The following is a 27,759-nucleotide window of genomic DNA, read 5'->3' on the forward strand; positions in this document are numbered from 1 at the left end:
AAAAGCCTTTGCCTAGTTCAGTACACTGGAACATCCCTGTGGCTTAACCTCCTGTCAGTGTGAGCCAGAGCAGGGTGAAGAATGTTTCTTGCCTTTCCCAGATGAACTCCTCTGAGGAAATTCAGAGCACACAGTTTGTTCAAACTCCTGTTTTCCTCTTTAGACTTATTATTTCAGGTTGATGCACGAGCTCAAGGCTGAGCTGGATTCTTTCCTGGAGATCTGCCTTAAATGAATGCTGTGCATCTTGCAGATCCCAACAGATCTTGTATCACAGGACATTCCCCTCATGTCCTGTATACCCCCAAATCACTTCCAGTAGCTGGTATTTACACTTTGTGGGAAATACAGGGATCTGGAATAGCAAGGCTGAAAGCAGGACTGAACAAGGGAAAGCTGAAGCACAAACACCAGGCTTTTCCCTGCCTCCCTTACTTAGGTTTTAATCAGCCAAAACCCCTACCGAGTCACAAGATTTTTCACTTCCAAAAGAGCTGTGTGAAAACCGAGGGAGGGCTTCAGGCTGATCCAGTACAATAGCTGAAAAACAACATGACAAAGTAAAAAGAAGGAAGATAAGCAGAGTGCACATCTTAAGAAAAGCATTTTTGTTAGACAGTGTCCATTACCCAGCTGGGCCTCTGAAGAAGGAGGTAACAACTAATGTCAGTGTGATGGGACGTGAGGCATCTGACAAATATATCCTAGAGTTTTATTCTTATGTTTTAGGCATGAGAGGAGAATTTGAATTACAGGTAAGGAATGGCAGGTGTTAATGTCATTCTGCCACTTCTTACTTCAGAATTTAAAGTCTAGGCTATCTGCTTTCTTTTTCTCTCCAGGACAGTAGTCACTCTTTTCCAAAGCCCTTTTGTTAGCATCCCATGTTTTGTTTGTGCACAGTATTGTCAGCAATATCAGCATATGTTTAGATAAAATATCTACTAAATAGACTGATTTGGGGCTTTGGGAGTTTATCTCAGCAGATAATACTCCAGTAGATTTTTCTAGTGGCTCTTATTAGTTGGCTCTGTCTTATCTAATCAGATTCTGAAGCCAATCAATACAGAAACTTACCAATCAGTGCAGAAGCATTTCATGTGGCTATATGCCTGAGGCTCACAGGAAAAAAAGGGAAAGGAGCTTAGAAGTACCTTTTGTTTTGTTCTAGTTAAATGCCATTCTGAACAAACGGTTACTGGATCAGCTGCTAGGAGCTGATCCCTGCTAGCATTTCTGGCACCGCTTGATGCATTCGGCTGTAAAAGTCTATTTCGCCCGAGGTGAGATTCTTTTCTATTTTTCAGATGAGTGTCAGTGTTTTGTGACAATGTATTTACTCAACCTACCTAACTGGACTTGCTACCCAGGGTTCTTCTCACCAAGGGTCCTGGACTGGTGGTGTTTACAGACAATCATGTTGCTTGACACCAAGTGTTTGCTTCGGTTAACTCCTGCTTTTTCAGCAGTGTAGTTTGTAGTTTCTTCAGCAGTGTAGTTTTTTTCAGCAGTGTAGCTTGCAAGCAGCTGGAATGAGAGGGTTTTAAAACAGCAGACTGTCAACATATCCATCAGACAGAAAGAAACTTCTTTCCATAAACTCTTTGCATACTTCTGTGGTACCACCTGAAAGCCATCTCTTGGCTGTTTTCCATTGCTAGTCTTGGGCCCCTGGTCCTCAGCATTGCTTCTAGGAGCTGCCCAAAGGTAATATAAAGAATACTGAGAGAAAAAGATGTGACTATTGGCTCTTAACATATCCAAAATGAGAACAAGGAGGTGGTGGTAATCCATCCAGAGCCATTCTCATTGTTCTTGCTTTCAACCTCCATAATATACCATAGCACTGTATGCATATAGAAAACATTTCAGTTCAGCAGGCAGTTATAATACAGTGTTATATGGGCTGACATTTGGTCACAGGTGTTTATTTTTCATTATTTTTGTTCCATAAAAATGTCAGGCATGGAGACTTATCATCAGTTATGGATAGTAGCTCTAAGAGAGTTAGATACAGGCTCTGGTGAATCATCTGAAGGGTGTTTAACTATGGAAGAAGTGTCCTGGGTATGATATTTTTCTCATATTCTTCCAGTCCATTGTAAATGAGGTTGGCTCTTCCGAGGATGCTGACTTACATCTGATCCTTCAATGTGCTGAATTTGGTCATCCAACCAAACCAGCACTCTCATATATCACTGATAGGATGTGAGTCCATGAAGACACTGGTATGAAGTGCTGAGATGAGCCCTGAAGCCCCTTGTTGTATTTCAATGTCGTGAATTTATTTTCTCTGTTTGTTTGGCATGCTTTTAGATTTTATAAATTCCAGCATTCTGGAATGAGAAAACCAGATGAAACCCATTGCTCTCACTTCTTGGTGCACACCTGTCTCTTTATAAATGCAAGCAAAGGCCATCTGTGTCTTTTGATGCTGCAGGTGTCCACAGCTATGTTACAGTTTCAATCTGACCTTTTTCACTGTGAAAGCTAAATAAGGAGTGTAAAATGTTCCTGATTTAGTTTCTATGATCAAAACCAAGAGATATTTCAAGCCTTTTCAAGCACGATGAATGAGGAAAAAGGCAAAACATGTGGGGTATGTGATATTGCTCAACTGTTTCAGCCCCTCAGTCTGTAGGGTAGAACAGCAGCAGCAGACTCTGAAGGGAAGATGCAAGTTGACACCAAAATGATGTACATCTTGTCCTGTCTGAGGAGCATGACTGAGGCATACAACAAATCCCACAGCCCTCCTATGAGTGTAGGAGCTGTGGTAGGTGTGACTCTGACCTTCCAGCTGAACTGATTCATACATCTACAGGGAAAATGGGTGAGCAACGGACATCTCTAAGGGTAAGTCTGGGCTATCCTTGGCAGCAGTATCTGACTGCACCCTGGCATCATTTTGGTAAGGGAGCAGTTTGCAGCATTGTACAGCACAATGCAGAGGTACATCAGTCTAGGCTGTGGGGGCAACTGTGGGGTTAGGGTTTGATCACAAATCAGAGTGTGGAAGCAGCTGGCACATACTGCTGGAGCAGTGCTCAGAGAAGGCAGCCCTGCAGGAGGACACTTCTGCAGAAAGACTAGCTTCAAAATGTGCTATGGAAAGAAAACAGATATGAGGTGCAGCCAGGGGACACTTTCAGACCTCTGAGGCTCACTCCAAAAGAAAGAAGCAGATAAGCTAGAAAAGTACAGACTAGTCCTTGGCAAACAAAAGAGATCAACAATACGTGGTTTCAATATATTGTCTTTGATTCAGTTTTCTCTTATTCTCACACAAACGACAATGATTGCTATTAAGATCAATTCTGGAATAAAACCTGTGCAGCTAAGTTAAGAATGTGGCTTGTTTTCTGTCGAAACTTTCAAGACGCAGTCTTAATGGATGTGTGCAAGGACTAAGGTCCTAAATCTAAATGGTTACTGTATTTGCTTTCCTGTTTTATTACAGCTGCATAAATGAGCCATAATGATTTTTATAGTACTTGATCACATTTGTCAGCTCACATGATAACGACTGGCTCAGCCTCAAAGTGATAAACGTGTCAAGATAACAGCAATCATTTTTTTTCCTTAAATGCAATAATACAGTGCAATTTAAACCAGCTTTTTTTTTTTTTTTCTCTTCATTTTAATATTCCTATAATCAATCACCAACCATAACTTTTATTATGACTATGGACACAAAGGATCAAACTTTTATGGCCTGGTCTTACTTTTCCAATTGTAATCTTCCAGAACCAGTAATTGTGCAATTTAGGTCATTTGAGTACCTGATTATCCCCACGAATCAGGTAACTCAGCATCTAAGCCGCATGCTGACATAACCAGGAGAATAAACTAATTCACAAAACTTGGCACATGTAAATTGAAAGTCATACTTCAGGCCAGAATGCAAATTTTGCTTTGCTTGTTTATTGTTACGATATCCCCAAGGACTATCTAAAGACAGTAAACTTAAAAACATTTGCGTTAAATGTGCAGTTTCTTTCAAGGCTCTGGCTATAGCCTAACTTTACGGTTAGAGATACTTGTCCACAAGTAGTCAGCAGGTTGATGTTGTCCAGCAAAACACTGGATTGCATTTCTTTTCTTTTTAAACTTTAATTCAAAAGTCTCAAAGAAAATCAGCAGTTATGGAACCCGTGTGGAGATACAGATTAGTGTTTGATTAAAAAATGGGAAACGAGGTCAAGGAAGAAGTTATTAATTTACACAAATGAAAGTATTTGAGGGTATCTTTATAGGTCAGTATCTCCATAAATGGCCTAGTCAAAGAGATGGTACCAGTTTGCACCAGTTACTAAGAAGGAGCAAAACGGCTACTGGTAAACCCAGGACACCAAGGTAGCAATATTTATGGGTAATTAAAAAAGCTAAAGGCAATTGAGATAAGTTGCATGAAGATCTTACAATGCCGAGTGATTGAATCATGAAGAAGAGATGATGCTTGTAGAAAAGAGGCCATCAGGGACTAGGAATTCACTGACAAAATATGTAAGGTGAGACATAAGAAGAAAAATAAGACCAACTATGTACATAACATACAATACAACATCTCTACTTTCTGCCTCTCAGGAAAGAGTTAAAATTTGCTCCCTGCTTATTAGTGGTCAGAAAGACAAAATGAGCATTAGAGGTTATTACAAAAGGAGCACAGGATAAAAGAGAAACTATCATCATCCACCTGTATAAACACTCAGTACTCCCACATCTTAAGTCATGGATGCAGACCTAGTCCCTCCAGGGTGAAAAAGATAGGACAAGGAAAGCTGCAGACTCAGATGTCCCTGACCCATAGGATGAAGAAGATGGGAGCTTGGCAAGGGATGTTTCACCCTGTCTTTGCTGGGATCACAATGGGGTCCTGCTCCAGATGGCCTGAGCTCCTACAGCTTTTTGTATGCCTCAGAGGTAAGCAGAACTTGTTACAAATGCAATGCACTTTATTAGCCATGCAGCATCCCTCCCTTTTTGGGTGGCACCCATCGTGGGGAGAGGTGTCATGGGGTTCTCAGCATCCTGGCAGGTACCCTTGGTCTGGGTTGTCCTCACCACATGGTGGCCCCTCATCCCCCATGCCTGTGCTGTCATGTTCTCCTGGGGGTTTTCGCACTGTGGCTGGAGGTAGTCTCTGTCCCTACTACTGGCACCCCAGCTGCCTAGTGCTGTGGCCCTGTCCTCTCCTAGGCTGCAGACTTTGGAAGGAAGGCAGTCACTGCCTCCACTGTTGAGGACATCGACCCTGCTCCAGGAAGGCAGGAGCTAGGGAGGCAGGGGAGCAGGTGAAAGGAACCCTGTCCTTGCTCTGGGTGCAAGTATGGCTCTTCGCTTCTAGTGCTGTCATGCTGCGTCTACCTCCTCAGTCCCAGTGAAGCAGGCAATGGCAATGCTGCTTCCTGTGCAGTGGAAACCCTCATGGGAGGCGGCAAGGGGCTCAGGCATGCTGGCAGGGAGGACAGCAGGCACACACTTGTGTAAAAATTGAGAAGGCTAGCTGATTGCTTATTTTCTGCTTGGTATGTTATCTTAAAGCATTTCTGCAGAATTGTCATGGACATGTGCCAGCCGAGGTACAGAACTCATTGCCTGTCATTCACTATGATAACAAAAACACTCATGATATTTTCAGTTTGGAAAATAATACCCCTGGGAGGTAAGATTTTGCCAGGCTGTTTTAAAACTTTCCTTCATGTCCAACAATATGCACGTGACTCAGCTACTAAAGAGGCATCTAAATAAAGAGGCTTCTCTTGTGCTTTATATTCACAAAACTCTCATTCCAGTGAGCAAAGAAACACTCCCCAGCTTTTCTACATGTTCTTTCTTTGATCTGCAGAGTGCTAACAATAAAACATGTTTGTGTGAATCATAAATGAAGAATTATTTCAGAGACCGATTTTTTTTAGGAATCCTGGTCATGATTTAGTATGACACAACTATGTAATTAAATTATAAGAGTATGTAGTTCTCAACATTATTTTCTTTCATGTAGTTTTTAAAAAATGCTTGTCAGAAGTGTAACAGTCTTGAGATGTTTTCATTTTAGCAGAAGTCAAAAGGCCTAATGCTATTGTGTAATATGGGAGAGAGTTTTAACTTTACCAATAATTTACTAGTATGAATGCATGCTGTCATGCAGAGCCTTCCCAAAGGTATTTCAGTGCATTATCTGAGTGGTAGAAGCTTTGAAAAAAATGCTTACAAAGTCACTCCTAAAGTACAGGGTATTCAGACTCTAATGACAGTGCAACTTGAACATTACTTTAAACATTTCTGTGCAGGTTCTTCATCTACGTCTGTATAGTACTTACATAATGGGGTCCTAGTCTATTCCTAGGGACCATAGGAATCATCAAAGTACAAATAATTTTAGTAAAATTAATATAAACCAAAAGTCATATGAAGAGGTGTAGACCCATTGTATAAAGTTGTTATGTCAGACAAGGCCTACTTCGAGTGCTCTCAAGATTTATATGAAAGTTGTTTCAAAATTCAAAGGATTTTTGCAGTATTGGCTGCATTTCATAGTAGAACAGCTAAATGGTTTGCCGTGAGTAAATTATGTTAACATAGCCTCTTTGCTTGCAAATATATTGGAAGTTCACTCTAGTTCTAAATAGAGCAAACATCTGCTAAGTGTTTTGGGTATTGCTTTTGGTGCATGCTGTGTTCATTTTATTCTGTGTGGCGTTTTAATGCTCTTTATTTGTACAGTGCAGATGACTACCATTATTTCTGTTCTCTGAATTGCCAAATCAAATTTTTAACAAATAAATTGAGCTCAAAACTAACATGCTGTAAAGAGCAAAGGTTACTGTCTAGAGGCAGGTAGGAGCACTAGAATAAATAATAATACTGAGGTAAATGAGTACATTTGTGTAACTGGTGATGATGAGCAAATAGGTACAGTAATGTGTGCAATGAGGATGGCTCCTCTAGAAATGAATGCACTGGGTTTTCTATTCTACCAGTTCTAGGGCCTACTTTAGGAAAGCATTTAAGCACATCCTCAACATATGAGTTTACACATTAGTAACTGTCTCCTTCAAAATGAATTTGTTCTTAGGTCATAGCCTTAGTTTCTTGGAATAGGAGGCATGATGGCAACAGTATAGGGAATGATTTTGGAATGGTATTAGATCTGTGGATTTGAACAGAGAGAGCTGCCAGCTCCCACTGGTGTCGCATCCTGTAAAATATCTTCCTGTAAATGGAGATGCCGCTGTTTTTTTTATTTTCTTTGTAGTTTTTCATTTTATAATAGAAATGGGATATGCCACACTATATTTCAAAGAGATCAGTGTTATCCTTGAGTAACTCCGTTTATCCATCGACCTCATGCCTTTTGAAGTATCCATACACCCAAGTAGCCAGATACTTTAACACTTGCAGTGCTGTAGGTCAGGAGTAGCTGTACTACAGTAAACTAGCATCACATCAGCATAAAACCGGTGAAAAGGTAAGCAGGCCCAGCCCCAAAAGTCATGTCGTACATGACAACACATCTATATAAAAATTAATGCTTTGTTAGATGGTAACTTTGAGGAAGTTCCACACTGATTGGTTTCCTCAAAGGGGAATTTTCCTCGTGGTAATTTTCCCATTAGATGTTAGAAGAACAACATTAGCTTTTAAATCTTTAGCATACAAAATCACCTGTTCCCTAATCACCATAGTTTTAGACATCCTCAGGAGAGGCCACAAACTTTGCTCTCCCCCAGTGATGAACATCCTTCTGATGTTCTGCCCAGTCTTGATCTGTTTTAATGGGAACGCAACCTTCGTCAGGCTTCAGAAGATCAGTTTTGCAGTGTTTTTATGCCAGTCACTTAGGCTATGGATCAAGGACTGAATCTCATTCACTCTGTGAACAGCTTAGGCTTGAAGGTTTACCAAGAGAACTGTGCCAGTTGTGATCTGGCTTGTTTCACTAAAATATTTATACTAGTAAAAGACCAAATGTAAACTCAGGTTACACCAGAAATAAGCTGTGCTTCTGGGAACGCTTGTATTGCAGGTTAACTGTATTCACACAAAGATAAGGTTTATATAGCAACAGCTGGACAGCTTTTCCATTGCTTTAAGTAAGTTCTTTTTACACCAGTTTTAAATATTTTAGGCTCACAATTTATACTAGACTATAGCATTTGCCAACTGTATCTGAATTAGCAGGCAGTGCAGATCTAGAGGAGATTTGTGAAGCAAAACAGTTGCAGCTGAGATCCTGACATCCATACCATACATGCTTCAGGGACGTTTACTTTGCACTGGCCCTAGTTGGGGCCATGCACAACATTCCCATTAGCTGCTGGAGTAATTTGGCTCCATAGGCACACCTTCTGCAATAGCTTTGTTTGAAAGGAACCCAGTTTTTGTACTCTGAGATCACGCTCTGCAATGTGAACTGATGCACATTAAGTGGTGAGAACGTGGAGCTTCACTTCAAGGTATGCTCCAGATCCAAACTGAAACCCTAAAGTAGATGTACCCGCTCAGTCAGAAGAATTAGAGGAAAGCTACCCTCCTGGCCCTTTGGCACATGGAGAGGGAATATTGAAATAGAATGAATTCTGGGAAGTAGCCACTGAAAAAGGATCTTAAATGAAGGTTTCCAGGAGACAGAGAAATGCTGAAAGATGTGACAGAAAATGACACAAGAGACAGGAGTCTACAGTGCAACATAGCAATACGAAGGAAAGTTCAGCATTATTTAGCAGTGCTTAGGGAAAGGCACAATGCCCTGCACAGCCATTTTCTTTTGCCCCTAGACTCTGGTGAAAGTGCACCTGGACATTGCATTTATTTCCTGATACTTAATGCTTCTTTCCCCAGACAAGCCCCCGAGAGGCAAAGTAATTCGAAAGAGTTCAAAGTTAAAGCACACCCAGGAAGAGACTGATTTGTGAGCAACAGCTTCATCTTGATTTACATGATTGGCATTTTTGTTAATTTTGGGAAAAGCCAATCAGATTAAATTGGTGCTTATGAAGCCATATACAACTTCTTGTGCCACCTGCTAGTTCTTAATTTCCTCTTTGAGTCATTCAGTACTTCATAGATGGCTCTCTTTAATGGATCAGTGGTGATTTTTCTGATTTGACCAAGTAATTCTCAGACTCTGAAACAGCTGAAGCTGACAGAGCACTTCTTTAATTTTGCTAGTTTGAACTGGCTGTACAGTGTGAGAAGGAACTGAAGATCCACAGAGCCTCCCCTCTAATCCCAAATTACGAGAGCAGGTTTAGGGATGGGAGAATGACTATGAATCCCTGAACAGAAAAGCAGTGCTTGCTATCGCATTTCAGATAGTCACAGTTCCTTCCTCCACTAGTGTATACTTCTTGGATAGGCTGCAATAATAACAGTTATATGAAGAGGATATACATCTTTGATACTATCAGTCTTTTATACTATGAAGTCAGGAGAGCAGCCGGCACAGGTAACGCAGCTAGAAAGTCGTCAGTTCTTCCTTCAAAGTCTCAGATTACATTTTTTACAGAAAAAAACTCTGAAGTGATTCCTCACAAGAGACATATTGCTTCTCTATCATTGTAGTCATTTAGCTCAAGCAGAAGGAAACAGGGACAGCTGCATTGTCTGCAGCAGTCCAACAAACATAGTGGTTCCAAAACATGGCATTTTGGTTTAATATTTATTTTTCATGTGACAAGCACGCTGAGGAAATGTGGATGTAAAAACAGGAAATGGGACATAGTCAAGCATGGTCATGCTCACAGTGATGAGGAGATGCAATGACTTGAAGACCTGATCTGGATCAGAGGATGAGGTGGTGTAAGGTAATAAAAATATGACCAAGTCTGCTAGTTACTGAACTTAGTCATACAATGAGACTCGGTGCTAGAAATCAGCAGTTCTTCATTCTCTCTCCTTGTTTCCCCTACTCCCAGTCTGCCTCTCCTGATGCGTCTCATGCTCCCAGCTGGATAACAGAAAACCTGCCTCAGCTGCAAGCTGTTGGCTGGCAGCCATGAGAGAGTTTATGATGGTCCTAGTGCCTCTGGAAGTAGTCCAGGTGGCATCATCTTCACGGTTGTGAATTCATTTTATGCCCTTACAGGTTGAGGGTTTCCTCATGTCTAAAAGGCCCGCCCCTGGATGGCTTCTGGGGACACCTTGACCAGGCTCAGAAGTGTGACGGTGACATATTTTTCTCCACTGTAAATTTAAAATGTTTTTGAGGATCCTATTTGGAGTGAAGTGGGTTAGGAATGCACTTTAAAAAAAAAGGTGTAAAGTGTACTGGTGTTGACACTATGGCTGAGCTAATTTCATCTGCATTTAGACCTAGTCTAAGAAAGTTGGTAGGGATTTTTGGGAGCCTGCAGAGAAAGTGGTACTGCAGGGTGTGATCCACTTCGGACTAATTTAGGACCAAGAGCCCAGTAGCAAGACATTGCTCCTGGGAGGAGCCTGTCTCAACCCAGTGACTTGAGGGGGTCCATAGGTATAGTTCAATGGGATGATTCTTTACCTTTACGATGTGCCTGTGTAACCATGTAAGCATGGGTGTGAGTTTTTTCTCAAGTCTAAACTCACTTGCCAGCCCTGCCGTTAGCGGGGATTCCCAAGCACAGCCCTCAGTTCTGGCTTTTGGGGAACCCTCTGGAAAGGCAGAAGCCAGGCTGGCTTTGTGTCTTGGGTCAGGCACGAGTGTTCATCCACCTTCCACATTGCATGCCAGGATCCTGTCCGCTAGCAGGTGGTATGGCCGTGGCTCCTTCCTATGTACAATGGGGTGTTTTAAATAAAGACTGCCACCAGGTTATGATCCACCAGCCCAGTAGTGCCCAGGAGATTTGGTTTCATACAAAGGGTATGCTTTACAAAAACTCCTTGAAATATCTCCTGACCCGTTGCCAATATAATCTAAATATGAAACTATGGTTTTGTGTATCCCACTAACCATCTCTACATGAACCACTCTGCCTATGTAATATTTGCTGGAAAGAAAGGTTAGGTTTTTTTTCCTTCCCGTCTCCTGAAGTGGAAGTAGTTAAAAAAAACCGGACTGAGTGAGCAGCAGCCTGGTGCTCAGTGTAAGGCACTGTCTGAAAGAAAGCAGATATATTTCCATCCGTCCTCAGGTGGTAAGATGTCTGGCACAATTATTAGTGCAATGTACGGGGCAGACAGAAGCATTTAATTCTGGCTTTGGGTGCTTGGGCTACTTCTCATCTGGGAGGTGCCTTTTGAAGGCCAACTTTTCTACCTGTCTTTAACAGAAGGTGAGCAGTGGATTCTGAGTTAAATATTGAATCAGAGTCAAATCCCTCTTCTGTATCTTCCTAGGAAATATAAAAGGTTTGTAATGTTAATACTGTTTGCCGGTGTGATTTCCTTCAAGCAGCAAGGGAACACCCCCCTCCCCCCCCCCCGAAGATATTGAGAAGTCGCTCATTGTCACGGAGGACTCTGCTATTTTTAAAAAACAGGGCAGATTTTATTGTTTAACTAAATCTTCTTTTGAGGGAGGTGGTGGTAGGAAGCTACAAATTCCATTTTACTCTACCACTCGTGTCAAAACATCTGCATCAAACATTCAGTGCATAGCGACATAGCAAAACAAATGTAGAGCAGACATTACAGATGGATGGCTTGTTGACAGATTAGCAGATGAGTTTCCCGTGTGTTTTTGAAAAACATAGCTCCCTAGATATAATGTACAAAGGGGAAAGCTGGGATTAAAGATCAGATAACAAAAAGCAAGGTTTCCTTTTCAGTGTTTACTATTTCAATTCCCTAATATCACAGAAGATATTAACAACAAGTAAAAGAACAATATGCCACATCCAACATATCCAACATGTGAAACACGGACATCTTTCAGGACTAAAGCTGTAATTAGAACTGAGTGAAATGCTTTGGTCTTTCTATTTATGTGGAGTATACAATGGAGATTTGGGTTACTGAAGCTGCTGGCAAAATTTGTGTTGAGTTCATCAAATTATTTTGGCTGAAAAAGAGCTGATTCCTTTAAAAAATATTAAAGGTTGTTTTCTAAATAAAATGCTTTTTTGTTTTGAAAATGGCATTTTGCTTATAAATGTACCTAACATTAAATACAGGAATTAAATTACACTTTAAAATTAATCATGTTTGACCCAAAATAAAATAATTTTGTTCCTTCTTGCTGTTTGTTTGCCAAAGAAATAAAGACCAGATTATTTGCACAGATTTAGATACAATATGAGCTATGGATCATTTTTAAGCAGCTCTGCTAATTCAGGCATGTTTTAATATGACAACTGATACTCTTCTCCTGAGTCAGAGAGTAGATATGTGTCTGGGTTAACTCTCAACCATTTTCAGTTCTCTAAAATCTTACCAGCAAAGTAGCTCTGTTGAACTGCTTAATCCTTTTGGTGCTGACTTCTCAATCAGATGTGTAATCAGTTTTTCTTGCTATGTGAAAGCAGGTTCCTGTATGATGTTGGGACCAGGAGTAAGATGGTTGCAGTGCTCAAAAAAGATGTGCCTCGTGCTGCATGACATGCTGCATGGTGTGCAATGCACCCTGTTGGATCCCTCAGAGCTCAGCGTTGCTGAATGTGCGTGTTTTGCTTGGGGAAGACTGCATATTGTCACCTTTTAGTAGGTTGAATAACTTGGCATGGTCGATAGCAAGCTCTGAGAAATACAATGCTAAGGCATTTAAGACAATCATATAGTTCTGCTCTGTTACATGTAGTTTGAGGTAGAGAGGAAGGAGGAGGAGGAAGGGGAAGGCCTCCTCACAGTAATTTCTTGGTGTTTCTCTGGCTAACTTCAGCCAGACAGCATGGGGAAAGCCTTCTGATGAATGCCTTGGGAGAAAACAAAGCATAAGCTTCTCCTGCAAGTCACCCCAGCTCTGGGTATTTCAGTTGGGCAAAATCTAGAGTTGATCCTTTACAGTGTGTGAAAACTGCTGGTAGCAGGAAATCCCCAGTTCTCCCTGGTAGCATAAAAATGAAATTGATGGCCAAGCCTTACATAGCTCTGCGAGGGGTTGGCGACCTCTTCCTTTTCATTCAGTTATCCATACATGGGCAGACTTAAACTAGCTGGTGGGTTTTATAAAACCTAATATGAATGGAATTATTTTAATGTATTGCTTCAATTTTTTTTCAAACTTTCCTTTTATTACACGCTGACAGAAAAATCCAATATATAATCCACTGACAGCTAGTGAGCACCAGAGCCCAAGAAGTCATCTTACAAAGAAGGATATGCAATTTTGTATTTCCATCAAGCGTGCTAGAATAATAAGTCAGATGCCACAAGCCTTGGAGAACTGGCTGGGATTGGACCTCCTACAGCAAATTGCAATTAAGATTGTAGAAATTTTGCTTTCCAGGACTTGGTTTGCAGAATATAAGGTCTCAATATTTTTTATAAGCTTCCAGTTTAGGCCACTATGTAAGGCAAACTAGGATAATAAGAGGGTAGAATTACCTCATGTCTTACCTTCAGACTGTACCACCACAGTTCTCTATTTGAAAGAAAGGTTCTGAGTGTGTCCTGAGGAACTGGGTACTACAACCCATGTCCGAGTCTGTCAGAGCAAGAGTGTGCCAGCTGCTTTCCCAGGGCATGAAATGCATGTCACCTTCCAGCAAACTTCAGGTGCTTATCTATGACACCTCCATCAGGTGCCCAGTCCTCCACAGGTCCCTCTGCAATTGGTGAAAGGAGCTGGGCCCTTTCAGAGGTCAAGGCAATCCTCCTGCAACTCAAACTGAGCTCTGGAGGAGCTCCCTCACCTTCTCTAGCTGTAAAGAGAGTTCAGGTCCCTGCACTTCTGTCCAACTCTGGCACTGTAGGATTTGGAGCCTTTTTTAAGTAATACATAGGGTCTCTTGATGAGGAGTCTATTTAGAGATCTGTAGAGGAAATGTCCAACTGTGTTAATTAGGTAAGCCCTACAGGACAGCTGTTCTTTGGATGAGGGTCAGGATGGTTTTGGGGGGAAGGTGTGGTAGCTCCCACTCCTTGGATACCACAGCAGTACTCTTGGCTCTGCCCTGATCTGTTGTTTTATTGCCAGCATGTTATGCAGCTCAGAAGTTGCCTTCTGGCAGGGTGTTTCAGAAGACACTGAGCACTTTGTCTTCCCTTCTGTGCCAGCAGGAACAACAGAAACTTTGCCTGGGTAAGATGCCAGAACAGAGAGCCTAAATAGGAAATGCAGAAACAGAGCTATCCCCCAGTCTGTGGACTCTTCATTTCTTCAAAATAAGTGTGAGTTACCTGTGTGGGAGATGTCTTCTGTTCCAGCACGTGTGGCAGTTCACACTTAATCCATTCTCAGGGTGGAGATTGCTTTGAAACTGAGCTGTCTGGATGGAGAGTGCATTGGAAGAGGAAAGAAGGACGGATCATATAGTTTGACTGCAGTACACTTCTGAACCACTCAGTATTTCTCTGTCTGGGTCCTGTGAAACAAAGACAAGCTTACACTAAACCACTGTAGAGTCCTTATGTCTACAGCTGTAGATTTTTTCTTCAACAAATGCTTCCTGCTTTAGGAGAACATGCTGTTAAGCACGAGACCTTTTGAAACTAAAACATTAATCTTTTAAGTGCAGATGATTTAATTTTGATGGCTGAAAGGGCTGCAATTTATTTCTGGGATCACCTTTCCCTTGCGAGCTGCAGTGACATGGCCAGAGGGGCTGGCAGCCCAGGCTGCTCTGCCTCTCTGTCTGGAGAAGGCAGTACTCCCACATCCTTGTGGCAACACCAGATCTGGGAGCTGGGCAGGCATAGGGGACAGTTGGCTGTGCCTGTTACCCAAATAGCCATTCTTTATCTCCTCTGTGAAAAAGATGATGGGTTAACCTACTTAGCAAGTTCTGGCCTATGGGCAACTAGCTAAGCCACATTGAAAAGTTCATAACTTAAGGTCTTTTAAGATAGATATGTCCTTGTTGGCTGGACTTGTGCATTTCCATATTTGTAATTCAACCAGCATGTACTGTTGCAGGAGCTTTCAGCATTTAACCTTTAGCTTTTCAACCAGAAACATAGACTTGGTTTATAAGAGAATGCAAAAATGACTGACCCGCTTTTTCTCTTTCAAGCTTCATGAAGTGAGCAAGTTGCAAGAGTGCTGCAGAGTAAGAGGGGGTTAAATAAAACATTTGGCTTAAAAAAGTAAAAAAAAATAAATTAAGAAGACAAAGGGCCAAGCCCTGATCTTATTTCCAGCAAAGCAAAGCTGACTTCAGCAGATTTGGAGCCCACCTGAGCTCTGCAGCTGTGGATGAAACTGCAGCATTTAATGTGAGGCCTTGGGGCCCCCTTAAATGCTGTCAATGCCAGACAAGCTGCCCTAGGTGCCATACTGACTGTGTGCATTGAGAACATGCACATCAGAAGTGAGCGCAGCATGCGCTCTCGAGCTTGGCAAAGGTCACTTGACCTCACCAACAAAATCCTTCCTGCAAGCTCCGCGCTGGGTGCCTAATCCAAGCACATGCTGAATGTTGTTGTGCTCAGGATCCAGCCCACCTCTTAAGTTTACTTCTTTCAGATTGTTATTGCTTTGTCCGAGCTCCTCACCATCTCCAGGGAGTGTCATGAATGAGTGGCGAAGCGGGCTTGTCACACCTCGGTGCTCACAGACTGTAAATAGAACAAGCTCACACCACTCCCACACAAGCATGCATTACACAGTCAAACAAAAATATCTGTACTTTCCAGATGACTCCAATGGTTTTTAATGCCACTGACTCTAAATCATGCGCTTTTCTTTTACCTCAGGAGAGCACCCAACTCGTGTTGGGCTGGGACCACTACCTGGTACGGCTTTGTGTCAGCACACCATGTGCAGTTATGGGTAGCTCAGTTTGCTTATGGTGTCTGGGAAAATTTTACCATGGTCTCTATGGGCCACATCTCTTTTCTACATCTTTGTCTCTAATGATGCAAAGCTGAGCCCAAGTCCTCTTGCCAAATCCCCCTGTGCCAGTGACCTAAAATGAGCAGGGATTACTCCCACGAGTTAGTATTGACCATACATCACAAAATTATCCTCACAGCTTACTGCCAGTTTTCTCTATCTTGAAGTTCAGTTTGAATTCAGACATATGGCTTTAAAATCTCCAGAGATAACCAGCAGCGCTGTAGGAAGGAGATTTCATTCCCTGTCCCCATTAGTCAACTGTGAGCTTTCCTGTGCTAAACCCACTCAGGAAATGCTGCAACAAAAGAGGTAAACAGTTCTCAGCATTCCTCGTTGCTCAGAAGGAGTTAAGCTCTGCACGACGGCCGGCTGATCGAGTTCTTCTGGCATTATCCCATGAGCTTAAGTCATTGCTGATGACTTCACCCTCGTGGTGACATCAGCCTCTAATCTCGTGAAGGTGAATTCATGTGAGATTGTTTCAAAACAATTACTCCCTGAACTGTAGGCCATTTCAATTGATATATGGATGCAACATTCACTTTAGCAGATTGTAGCCTGTCTTATGAAGTGTGTGTACACATTTTCCATATTGTATTTCAGCTTGTGTGTTATGTCAGAAATGGGCAGTGCCAGAGATCATAAGAAGAATGTGCTTGTTTTAAACAAGAAGTAAAAGAAACAAACAAAAATGAGTCCACTGATAGTGCTAATTTTATATGTATGGTTAAGACTTCTCTACAGTCATATATGTGGTTTTTCTGACTGCCTGGATGCTGCCTCTGTCTCTGTCTCTGCTGGAATATTCCTTCTGCTTTGGCTGGGATGTGTCTTTGCTTCAGAGTGTGCTGGTCATTTCAGATTCTCTTGTCTTTTCCCATACATGGGGAAGAATGTAGACAGACAAACAGCCAGGATGGTTACTTAATAGATCACAATTTTTAATAATATTAGATATCTTTTTCTCAAATTAAATATAAGCATAAGCGTATAAAGACAATATATTGGGCCTTAAAATATTTTCTATTTTTCTCTTTCCTCTGAAGCAATGACTCAGAGAAACACGTAGACACAGTCAGCACTTGTAAGAAGTGGTTTTAAGAAGAGCAGACAAATCATCATCCCAGCTGTGCAATCCTTGCCGAAGTCAAAGGGGCTGAAAAGAAAGGCCCTATTTGTCCTGATGAGCAGCACACACATATATACTGAGGGAGGATAGTGATGTATTTAGACTAGAAGTTCCCCAGACCTAGACGAGACATTTGTTTGCTTAACTTCATTGTTCTTCCCTTCTCTCATCACCTGTCCTCAGCTGACTGCAGCAATCCCTGTAGAACACTGCAGCATCATCCACCCTAAAGCCAGGGGGAAAGAAAGTGTACCCCCTCCCCAGCAGCTCTCGTTCTTCCAACTGCCAGTAGAAAACCTCTCTTAACTGCCCTGTCTATGAGTCTGGCCACAGCCATGGGGGGTGACAGGGCGCAGGGCAGCATTTGCGGCAGGAGGATTTAGACACTCTCCTCTCTATCCTCTATATTGTGAATAGACTTCTTAATGTGACTAATAGCTCTTGGCATTGAACTGTAGCTCCTGAAGTGCAGAGCTGGCATGTCCATACGCTAATGTTTAAAGTAATGTGTCAGAAAAGTTTTATAGTAATAGCACAGTATTGTTGGGGGAGAAGAAGCCTGTTTAAATAAAGCCAATAAAATTCTACTATCATCACTTTTCTCTCTTTATTGTTGAGAGGGTGGAAATAGCTAGTTTTTATTTGGTGCTAGCACTGTTATGCTAGAATTTTTTCCACATTTGGAAGTGGACAAGGTAGTGATAAAAAATCATTAAAAAGTGAAAAAGTTGTCCTCAGCTCCTGGATGCTCAGGAGGGGCTTGGCCAGAGAAGAAGCAAACCTACTGTGGGCACCTAGAAATGGATTTCTTTTCTCCTTATAAATAAACCCTGTTGTGCTATTCCTTTAGGAAGGAAATTGAGTCTCTGGATGACTCGCAAATGTTTTGCTCATTGTAGTGGGCTGTAAGTTTCCTGAATATCCAGATCTGATTTAGATTAGGGCCTTCTGGGGAGGGCTTGGGGGAAAGACTGGCTAAATAAGAGGAAATTTGTATAGTTTTAGTCCAAGGGGCAAGCACTGTTACCCATTACATGTGTCTAAGCTATAACAGAGGGACTGCATCTTCCTTAGCTATAGTTAAGTGCTTGATCCTTTTCCTCTGCCCTTTCCTCCTCTTTCAGAAGGAAGGGAAGCAAGAAAAACAGAAAAGGGTCTCCCTAAACTGCTCTCTGTGACTGAAACTGTTATCAGGGTTAGATAAAATGCCTAGAGTTTAACTCAAGAGAAGGAATAGGTAGGAAAAGTCAGATCAGCAAGCATTACTTAAAATGCAGTTCTTGTACCTGGCCTTCTTGTGGGCATGGAGTGAAACAGAAGCAGAAAAGCCAAAGGTAAAAAGAGGTAATCCACCCCTATATTGCTCTGCAGTAGCAATAGCTGTTCCATCACAGCATTGTCATTAAACGAAGGATCACACCTATCATCAGGAAATAGGAGGCAGCACTAGTTGGTGCCCTTGGGCACTACCAGATGGCAGCAATGCTGGTCAGCTCTGCAAAATTTTGGTTTCTTTGTTAAAGATCTCTTACATCTGACTGGGGAAACGTTTTAATATTTTAGATGATATTTTTTCATGCTTACAGAGAAAGCTATTGCTCATTGAGGTGCAAGGAGGTGTTGTATCTTGGTTAAATATGAGCAGCTATTTGTTTCCTCAAGGTGCCATTTGTAAAATTTGGAAAAGGATTTCAAGGCACATTTGTTACTTTCATTGTGTGGTGACTTGGTGTCCTGGTTTGGATGGGTGTCCTGGGTTCAGCAGTAGCAGTTATTTTTTTCCTTCTTAGTAGCTGGTGCAGTGCTGTGTTTTGATTTTTTGGCCTGGGAACAGTGCTGATAACGCTGATGTTTTTAGTTGCTGCTCAAATGTTTGGTCTGGCCAAGGACTTTCTGAGCCTCATGCTCTGCCAGGGAGGAGGGAAAGCTGGGAGGAAGCAGAGACAGGACGCCTGACCCAAACTAGCCAAAGAGGTATTCCATACCACAGCACGTCATGCCCAGGATGTACTGGGAGTTATCCAGAAGGGCTAAGGACTGCTGGGTTGGAGGAGGTATCGGTCGGTGCTTGGCTGGGGGGAGTGGGGTGAGTTATTGGTCGGCTGGTGTTGAGGTGTTGTATTCTTTCCTCTTGTTATTTCCTTTATCATTATTGTTATTGGTGGTAGCAGTAGTGATTTGTGCTATACCTTAGTTACTAAACTGTTCTTATCTCAACCCGTGGGAGTTACATTCTTTTCGATTCTCCTCTCCGTCCCTGTGGGTGTTGGGGGAGGGCAAGAAGGGGGGGAGTGAGTGGGCGGGCTTTTGTGGTTGGGTTTAAACCACGACAATGGGATAGAGTTAATTTTCTTGGAGTACAGCCTTAGGAGAATTCAGTGCTGTGCATAGAATCATAGAATCAACCAGGTTGGAAAAGACCTTTAAGATCATCAAGTCCAACCATTACCCCAAGACTGCCAAGCCCACCACTAAACCATGTCACTAAGGGCCTCATCTACACAGTTTTTGAACGTTTCCAGGGTGGTGGCAGTCTGGAGCAGCTCACCACTATGCCCACTGTCTTCCATCACTGCTGAACCTAGACCTGATTTGTCAAAGAACTAGAGGCAGTACTCAAGTATAAGTAGGATGGTCTCTGAATTTTGTAGGGCTGGTGGAGTTCACTACGAGCTGCGAGGAATTCTCCTTTCCTACATTTTGTGTTACCTCTCAAAAAGATTTTGCTAGAGGCTTAAAAGCTCAGGTGGGCACTGTATATTTAGGGTGAGATGTGGCAGCTGCTGTTTGTGGGAAGACATGCATGGGTTTGCAGAACAGAACTAGAGAGTAATCATGAGAAGTTTTTCCATTTTTAAGTAAGCTCTTGTTTTCAGGTAATAATGGAAATTCATGCAGTTGAATGCATGAATGACTAGTCCAAAGCCAGTCAAAATCAATGACTCTTGAAGGGTTTTAAAGTGGGCTGCTGAAGTGCAGAGTAGATAAAATATAGACAAAATGTGAGATATGTATATTTTTGAAGAGGTGTGGTTTCAATACTCTGCATGAGCTCACTAATGACTATGAGACTGTCTGGAAAAACAATTAATTTCCTTCGCTTCTTGAAGACAAAAATACTTCACAAACAATGTCTTCTGCTTGTCTGCTACAATGTTCAGTGGAGTTGGGGGCTGTATTCATGTGCTAGAGGGACATGGCCAAGAAAATGTATTATTTTGTTTTGTAGAACACACTTTCTCCAAGAAGAAATATATTGAGCAGGACAGCTGCACTGGTAAAAATGAGACGTACCACTAAGCATTTTTCATATAAGGTTTAGAAAATGCTTTCTAAAGGACAACATCTCTTAGCTCCATTTTATAAATAGAGTATCTTAGAAACAGAGGATTTTGAGAAATTGCACAAATTCACATGGCAAATCTGCAGATGCAGGAACAGGCTCCTCAGATTTATTTTTTTGTCTTCATTTAGTTGGGTAGACAACCCTATGAGTCAAAAGGTAATGATGATATAGACTTCCCAATAGGCTCAGCTATTTTCTCTTTGCTTTCATCCCAGCCCCCCCTTTGGACAATGGGGCAGCCATGGGGAGTTCCCTCTTTTCCTACCCACTCTCATTCCTTGGCTGAGATGATGTAGGAAGAAAAGCAGGATCAGCAAATAGTTAGCAGAAGAAGGGATTAATGAATGGCACAGGAGCCTTCCCTACTCAAGCAATCTCTGTTTCTATAATTCATTTATTATACATACAGACACAGTGAAACATTTTGGTTTCTGTAGAAGATCCCACTCAGATAACCACTCTCTGCCACATGAGGATCAGATACACTTTCCTCCTGCCTGTGCATCAGGGCTGGGTTTAGACCTGCCTGTGATTAGGCAATAGTTTTTCTCTGTATGGAATGCTCCTGCTGTTCTTTCCTAGCACCCCCATCTTGAGTCCCTTGCAAGCTGCCCTGGCAATAGTCCTGGAAATTCAAATCTTTCATGTTTTCCCTAAGAAGATAAAGCAGGAACTTTCTTAATTTCTGCAGCAAGTCAGCTTGAGCTTCACTAGGGCAAGAACCGAAGAAATATTGCAGAGAGATCATCTTAGAGATTATATGGATAATAGAACAGTCTGCCACTTGCAAAGAAAGTAGTGCTGTTGGTGGAAAAGGGTTTACTACGAGGTTTTCACTTTTCTGTTGGGGATGATACTAGGAATCTCCAATCTCCTTCTCATAAAAACTGCAGATAAGATACTAAATGGCATTTCTCTGCCATTTATGAGCGATCTGGGTAGGAGGGAAGGGAACGAAAGCGATTAACGCCCTGAAAGTGTAAGGCTGGCTGAGAGCCCCAGCTATGGTCTATACCCACTTCAACCCAGTGTAGGGGAAATCTGGAGAAGACTGTCAAGCTGTTAAGAAACAGCCTTCCCACAGAGCAGAAGAGACAGAGATGGAGCAGGGTCTGAAAATCTTACCAAATATGTCCAAATATTTGAAATAAGCTCAAACATTCAGTGCCTGCTTAGACATACCTTTTACATTCAACCCACAACAATTAGCGTAAACTGAACTCTGATTTATATAGAGGAAGAAAATAAATGTGGAGAAGTCAAGCTTGACATTTTTTAGGGCTGCTACATTTTCTTTATTTCTTTATAAGGTTTGATTAATGGTTTTTCATTGTTGAATTTCAATGAACATTGAACTTGAGCTCAGCACATCATCAAGCACAGCAGTGAAATGACAAAGAACAGAATACATGTATATATATTTCAGACATATTGGATGCCTTCTCCAAAAACTTACTGAACTCCATTAAGATCTTTTCCATACTTAGGCATTTTACATTATTTCTATCAAATAACTGCACTAAGGTAGCCTTTTGTGATCCTTATCTTCTATCTCTCTGAATAACTGCTGTGTGTACTCAGATGTGAAAATATTTGGTAAAATACTGACCCATGGCATGTCAAGTCAGGCATAGTGGTGTTTTCTAGAGGTGTGAAATACCTGCAGAGCTTTCTGACTTCACTGGAGAATATGAGTGCGCAAAACTTGTTAAAATCATGCTGCTGCCTACAGCTATCTTGGGAAGCACTGGGTTGGTTGTGCTCAACTATTAGAAGCTAGAAAATTTGATGGGTCACAAGCGAACTAAAAATGCAGCTTTGTTAATCCAGGGGGAGAACTAGAACTACAACTAATTATGAGGCTGGATTAGGACAACACAATAATAAAGAGAAAAGAGAAAGCCAAGTAGGACCTAAATTATCGTTACATCCCATAGCTGAAGTACAGCTTTACAGAGGTGCCATTTCCACCGTGCCTTTCTCTATCTGGCAATATCAGCTCATGTTACCACCTACACCACAGATATGGTATGAAGCAGCATTTACCATTTACTTATTTTCTGTGAAGGATTCAAACTAATGACATGGTGACATTGGACTGGGGAAAAACCAGGTGGGAAAAAACCATTAGGCATGGCAAAAAACAGCTCAACTTTTAGTTTAAATCAAAGATGACATCTAACAGCCTTTAACTTCCTCAGCCTGTATTCTCGTACCTTTTGCAAAGCAAACCAGATTTCCTGATGTGGTAGGTTGACCTTGGCTGGAGGCCAGGTGCCCACCACACTGCTCTATCACCCTCCTTCTCAGTTGAATGGGGGAAGGGAGGGGAAAATAAGAAGGAAAAAACTCATGGGTTCAGATAAAGGCAGTTTAATAAAAGAAACCAAAGGCCATTCACAGAATCAAAGGAAAACAAAAGATTTATTCTTCACTTTGCATCAGCAGGCGATGTATAGCCACTTCCTGGGAAGCAGAGCTTCAGTATGTGTAGTGGTTTAACCAGAAGACAAATGTCGTAATAATGAGTACACCCCCTTCTCCTTCTTTCTATTAGCTTTTATTACTGAGAAGACATCACATGGTATGGAATATCCCCCTGGTCAGTTAATGTCCCACCCAAGATCTTGCCCGCCTCCAGCCTACCGATGAGGGGGAAAGTTTGAAAGACTGCCTTGTTGCTGTGTAAGCCCTGCTCAGCAGTAGCCAAAACACTGGTGTGTTATCAAAATCTTTCTAGCTACTAATACAAAGAACAGTACTGTGAGTGCCACTGTGGGGAAAATGAACCCTATCTTAGCCAGACCCCATACACCTGATCCAACTGTCCCTGTGGTAATTTGTGTGGTAGTTTTTGATCCTTTCCAAGTGGCATCATCTATGAGCAAGTGTAGGAGGAGCCACTTGTCACGTTTATTTACCCTGTTAATTGTATTAGCTATCGATGACTGAGAAGGCAGTAACCAAACTCTGCAAAGAGTGAGTAAATGTGCTTGAATTCTGGAGCCAAGTCACATTTCATAGATTTTGCAGAGATTATGCCCAATATCCTGTTCATCACTGTCACATTTTACTCAGTTCCCAGGACAGGGAGGAATATTCCTCCTGTCAAAACCTGAGTGCTGTTGGTGGAGAATGGAAAGCCTTTTGTTCTGCTGTGATTGTAAGGATCGAGGTGATATGTGTTGATGCATTGTCCCTTGAGTAGCAGAGAGAGCAAACTTCTTCAAGCCTGCCCAGAGGAAAATTCTTTCCAGACTGACCTCAAAGCTGTTCATTTCAAGGATACAAAAGCACCTGATAAGTACAGGTGAAGCTTGAAATATGAGTCTTAGTTATGGCTGTTATCCTAATGTGTACCATGAACACGCTCTGGCTCCAGGAAGGATGGGTGAGAGAGAAAGGCTCAGATCCATTTGTCCAGAATAGGCCATCAGAGCCATCACAGATTACAGTTTTTCCATAAAACTGAAACAAAGCCTATCAGCATGATTCCTATAAATGGTATCTGTTCTCACTTAAAGGCTCTAAATCACAGTGAGGCCATGAACTTTAAGGATTATGAGACAGTATCTGTTAGATCACAACACTTAAGATTGAATTATTAACCTAGGAACATGATTCTGAGATGCCTGTCAAGACATCATTTCTGTAACAGACATAGGTATATTTGGAATGACAGAAGTGAGCATCCCACTCTGGAGGCAAAGGTTTAATGATAAATTTTGAGAGAGAGGTTCATGCTTCCTTGTAAAAGAACAGTGAAGAGCATTAATTCTGTAGCACACAAATTAATTATTTTGAGCTGTTGCAAAGTGGATGAGATGTCTGAGTTGTAAGTCTCCTGGTTAGTCCATTTTTTATGAGATACTTAAAAAAGGAAAGTGTGGCAAGTCTGCGGTTAAGATGATTCTGTGATGTAGAGATAAAGCAAACGTGGAATCATTCATCAGAAAAAGAAATTTCAAGGCTATGGAAATGAATACATGGATGAGAGGGTTTTAAAAACTGTAAAGAACAGAAACAGTTAAAGAAGGAGTTGTTTCTGCAAGAGCGGAGTTTTTAAGAATGTTAAATGTATATCCTGTTGTTCCTACTGTGTAAGCATATGCTGCTTTCTATGGTGACTGTTAACTTTCATGTGTCTGTTTTGAAATATTCATTACACTGGAGACCAAAATATTTAATGGATCTGTTGTTATCTAACATTCACCACCTTCACTAATAAACTGTGGTAATATTCTGGCTCGATTTCTAGCAAGCTGTTGGAGTTTGGGTATACTTGGGAAAATTTAAGACTGAAAAACTGAAAATAAAGAGCTGTTTTGAAGGAATGCTGTTCAAACCCTAAAAACGTATCAGGGGTGCTCATTTTACCAAGAAATAGGTGTGTCTCAGACTGTGTTTCCCAGGACATCTGAGCTGTGCCTGCTTTCAAAAGGAAACTTTGCACTGCAGACCATTTCTGAGTCTGTTAAGAGTGTAATATATGGGTTTTCAGTGTTGCTAGTGGATGCTATGGTTGCATCCAAAGTAATACAGAGGTTAGGTGAGGAGATGAGTTTAAGATGGCTTCATGCCCTTCATTGCTTTGCCTGGACTGTGTAATTTCCTAAACGCAGACTAGGTTGTTGCAAGTTGTACTTAGCTGTTGTGACACATCCCACCTGTCTCCTGGATCCTTCACATATTACTAATGGAATATGGAATGTGTCACAGAAGATGGATGGCTTGTAGTGTCTCTTGCACTAGATTTATAGCGTTTTTCATGCCACCAGTATGGTGAAAGGGCCAAGAAAAGGCTGAGAATCTGGAAAACTGAAATGGGTTTTTTAACTGTGATCCATGTGAGTACTGAGCAACATTACTGCTGTAATAATTATAAAAAATTAATTAAAATGTGCAAAAGAGAAAGTATAAGGAAATTGAATTGCAATCACTTCTCATACTGTAATGACTAAATTGCCCGTTAGTGTAATAATTCATACAAAGTGTTGCAGACAGCTCAAGTGGTTTGCTAGAACGTTGTGCTGGATTTCACATATATTCACCTGCTGCTAACGCTAAAACCAAAATACCAGTGCTTGTTGACATTTCACGATGGTAGCCACTGCTAGAATGTTGGTATTTCAGTGCAAACATCAGTTTTCTATGTGTGCTTCCTATCTATTATTTTGTTAGAAGGCCCAAGTGCATTGACAAGGACGAAATGATGTCAGGTTAAAGTAACACTACTGTAATTTGGGTTAGGTGTACTCAGGTTTCTGTAAATAATTTGTCATTATATTCTGAATTAGTTCTGAGAAAGGTGAAAAGAAGAGGAAGAACTACTTCTTATATGATGGACCAGAGAGGATTTCCTTTTCCTATCTGCAAGTGCAAAGTCTGTGAAGAATGGGAAATGTGGCATTAACAAGGGAATTCAGACTGCAGAAGGGGAAAGAGTCACAGGAGATCGGCATGATGGCTCCCACAAAACACCACCACAGCGTATTTTTTTCTGGTTTTAGTTAACCTTGTTTTTTAATATTTTTTTTGTCATTTGCATTTTAAAAAGGGGAAAAATGAATTGGTTTTGTACTGGTATTTCTATAAATACTGACTTTTAGATTTGACCAGGAGGCAGGATCCCTACTGGTTTTACAGCCAACAAGTATGTGAGCTGCATGAATTTTACCTCAGAATATTTAAAAATTTATCATCACTGTTCCACATTTGAGGAGTGTCACAAAGACGGGATGAGATCGCAGCTCCATGGCTCTCAGCAGAGCTGGAAATTCACAAAGGAATTTTCCCCCCAAATATCAGAAAACTAACACAGAGACACTGAAGAGACATGTTTTCATGATTTATATTTCACTTCTCCAAGCTGATATTCTCTTTCCTATATAGCCCATTTTTTCCACTTGGCAAGAGGCTAACATTTGGGATTCCCCTCTACTTCTGTTTTCTTTATCCCCGAGTCCCTTCATGTTATGTTTCCATATAAGCCACCAGCCATCACATTTGAAAAATCATGGCAGTCAGGTGAAGTTCCCAACGACTGGAAAAAGGGAAATATAACCCCCATTTTCAAGAAGGGGAAAATGGGAGACCCGGGGAATTACAGACCAGTCAGTCTCACCTCTGTGCCTGGTAAAAATCTTGGAGCACATTCTCCTGGAAGGCACATGAAAAACAACAAGGTGCTTGGTGACAGCCAGCATGGCTTCACTAAGGGGAAATCCTGCCTGACCAATTTGGTGGCCTTCTATGATGGGGCTACAGAACTGATGGACAAGGGTAAAGAAGTTGAGGTCATCTACCTGGACTTGTGCAAAGCGTTCAACACTGTCCCGCACAAAATCCTTGTCTTTAAATTGGAGAGACATCAATTTGATGGATGGACCACTCGATGGATAAAGAACTGGCTGGATGGCTGCACACAAAGAGTTGTGGTCAATGGCTCAATTTCTTGTGAGACCTCACCTGGAGTACTGTGTGCAGTTCTGGTGTCCTCAACAGAAAAAGGACATGGAACTGCTGGAACAAGTCCAGAGGAGGGCCACGAGGATGATCAGGGGACTGGAGCACCTCCCGTATGAAGATAGGCTGAGGAAGTTGGGGCTTTTCAGCCTGGAGAAGAGAAGGCTGCGTGGAGACCTCATAGCAGCCTTCCAGTATCTGAAGGGGGCCTATAGGGATGCTGGCTAGGGTCTCTTCGTCAGGGACTGTAGTGACAGGACAAGGGGTAATGGGTTAAAACTTAAACGGGAAGTTTAGATTGGATATAACGAAGAAATTCTTTCCTGTTAGGGTGGTGAGGCACTGGAATGTGTTGCCCAGGGAGGTTGTGAGTGCTCCATCCTTGGCAGTGTTCAAGGCCAGGTTGGATGAAGCCTTGTGTGGGATGGTTTAGTGTAAGGTGTCCCTGCCTATGACAGGGGGGTTGGAACTAGATGATCTTGAGGTCCTTTCCAACTCTAACTATTCTATGATTCTATAATTCTATGATTCAATGTCCAACTGGAGACCAGGAATGAGTGGTGACCCTCAGGGATTGGTGTTGGAACTGGTCTTGTTCAACATCTTTGTCACTGACCTGGACAGAGGCGGGCTGATGCCAACCTTATGAAGTTTAACCATGACAAGTGCAAGGTCCTACACATGGGTTGGAGCAATCCCAGGCACGGCTATAGGTTGGGCAGAGAAGAGATTCAGAGCGGCTCTGCGGAGAAGGACTTGGAGGTGTTGGTCGATGAAAAACTGAACACGAGCTGGCTTCAGTGTGCACTTGCAGCCCAGAAAGCCAAGCGTATCCTGGGCTGCATCAAAAGGAGCGTGACCAGCAGGTCGAAGGAGGTGATCCTGCCCCTCTACTCTGCT

General features: G+C 41.9%; 1 long non-coding RNA gene across 1 annotated transcript in view; it reads left to right on the forward strand.

The window, feature by feature from the left end:
• The first annotated feature begins 2,686 nt into the window (after positions 1-2,686).
• Positions 2,687-27,759, forward strand: part of LOC136012790 (uncharacterized) — a 78,587-nt gene continuing 53,514 nt past the window's right edge. The window contains exon 1 of the long non-coding RNA XR_010611964.1: positions 2,687-2,856. This is a non-coding gene — a long non-coding RNA (uncharacterized LOC136012790). The remainder of the gene's footprint in view (positions 2,857-27,759) is intronic.

The sequence above is a fragment of the Lathamus discolor genome, chromosome 4 (assembly GCF_037157495.1).
Source record: "Lathamus discolor isolate bLatDis1 chromosome 4, bLatDis1.hap1, whole genome shotgun sequence".
Lineage (NCBI taxonomy): Eukaryota > Metazoa > Chordata > Aves > Psittaciformes > Psittacidae > Lathamus > Lathamus discolor.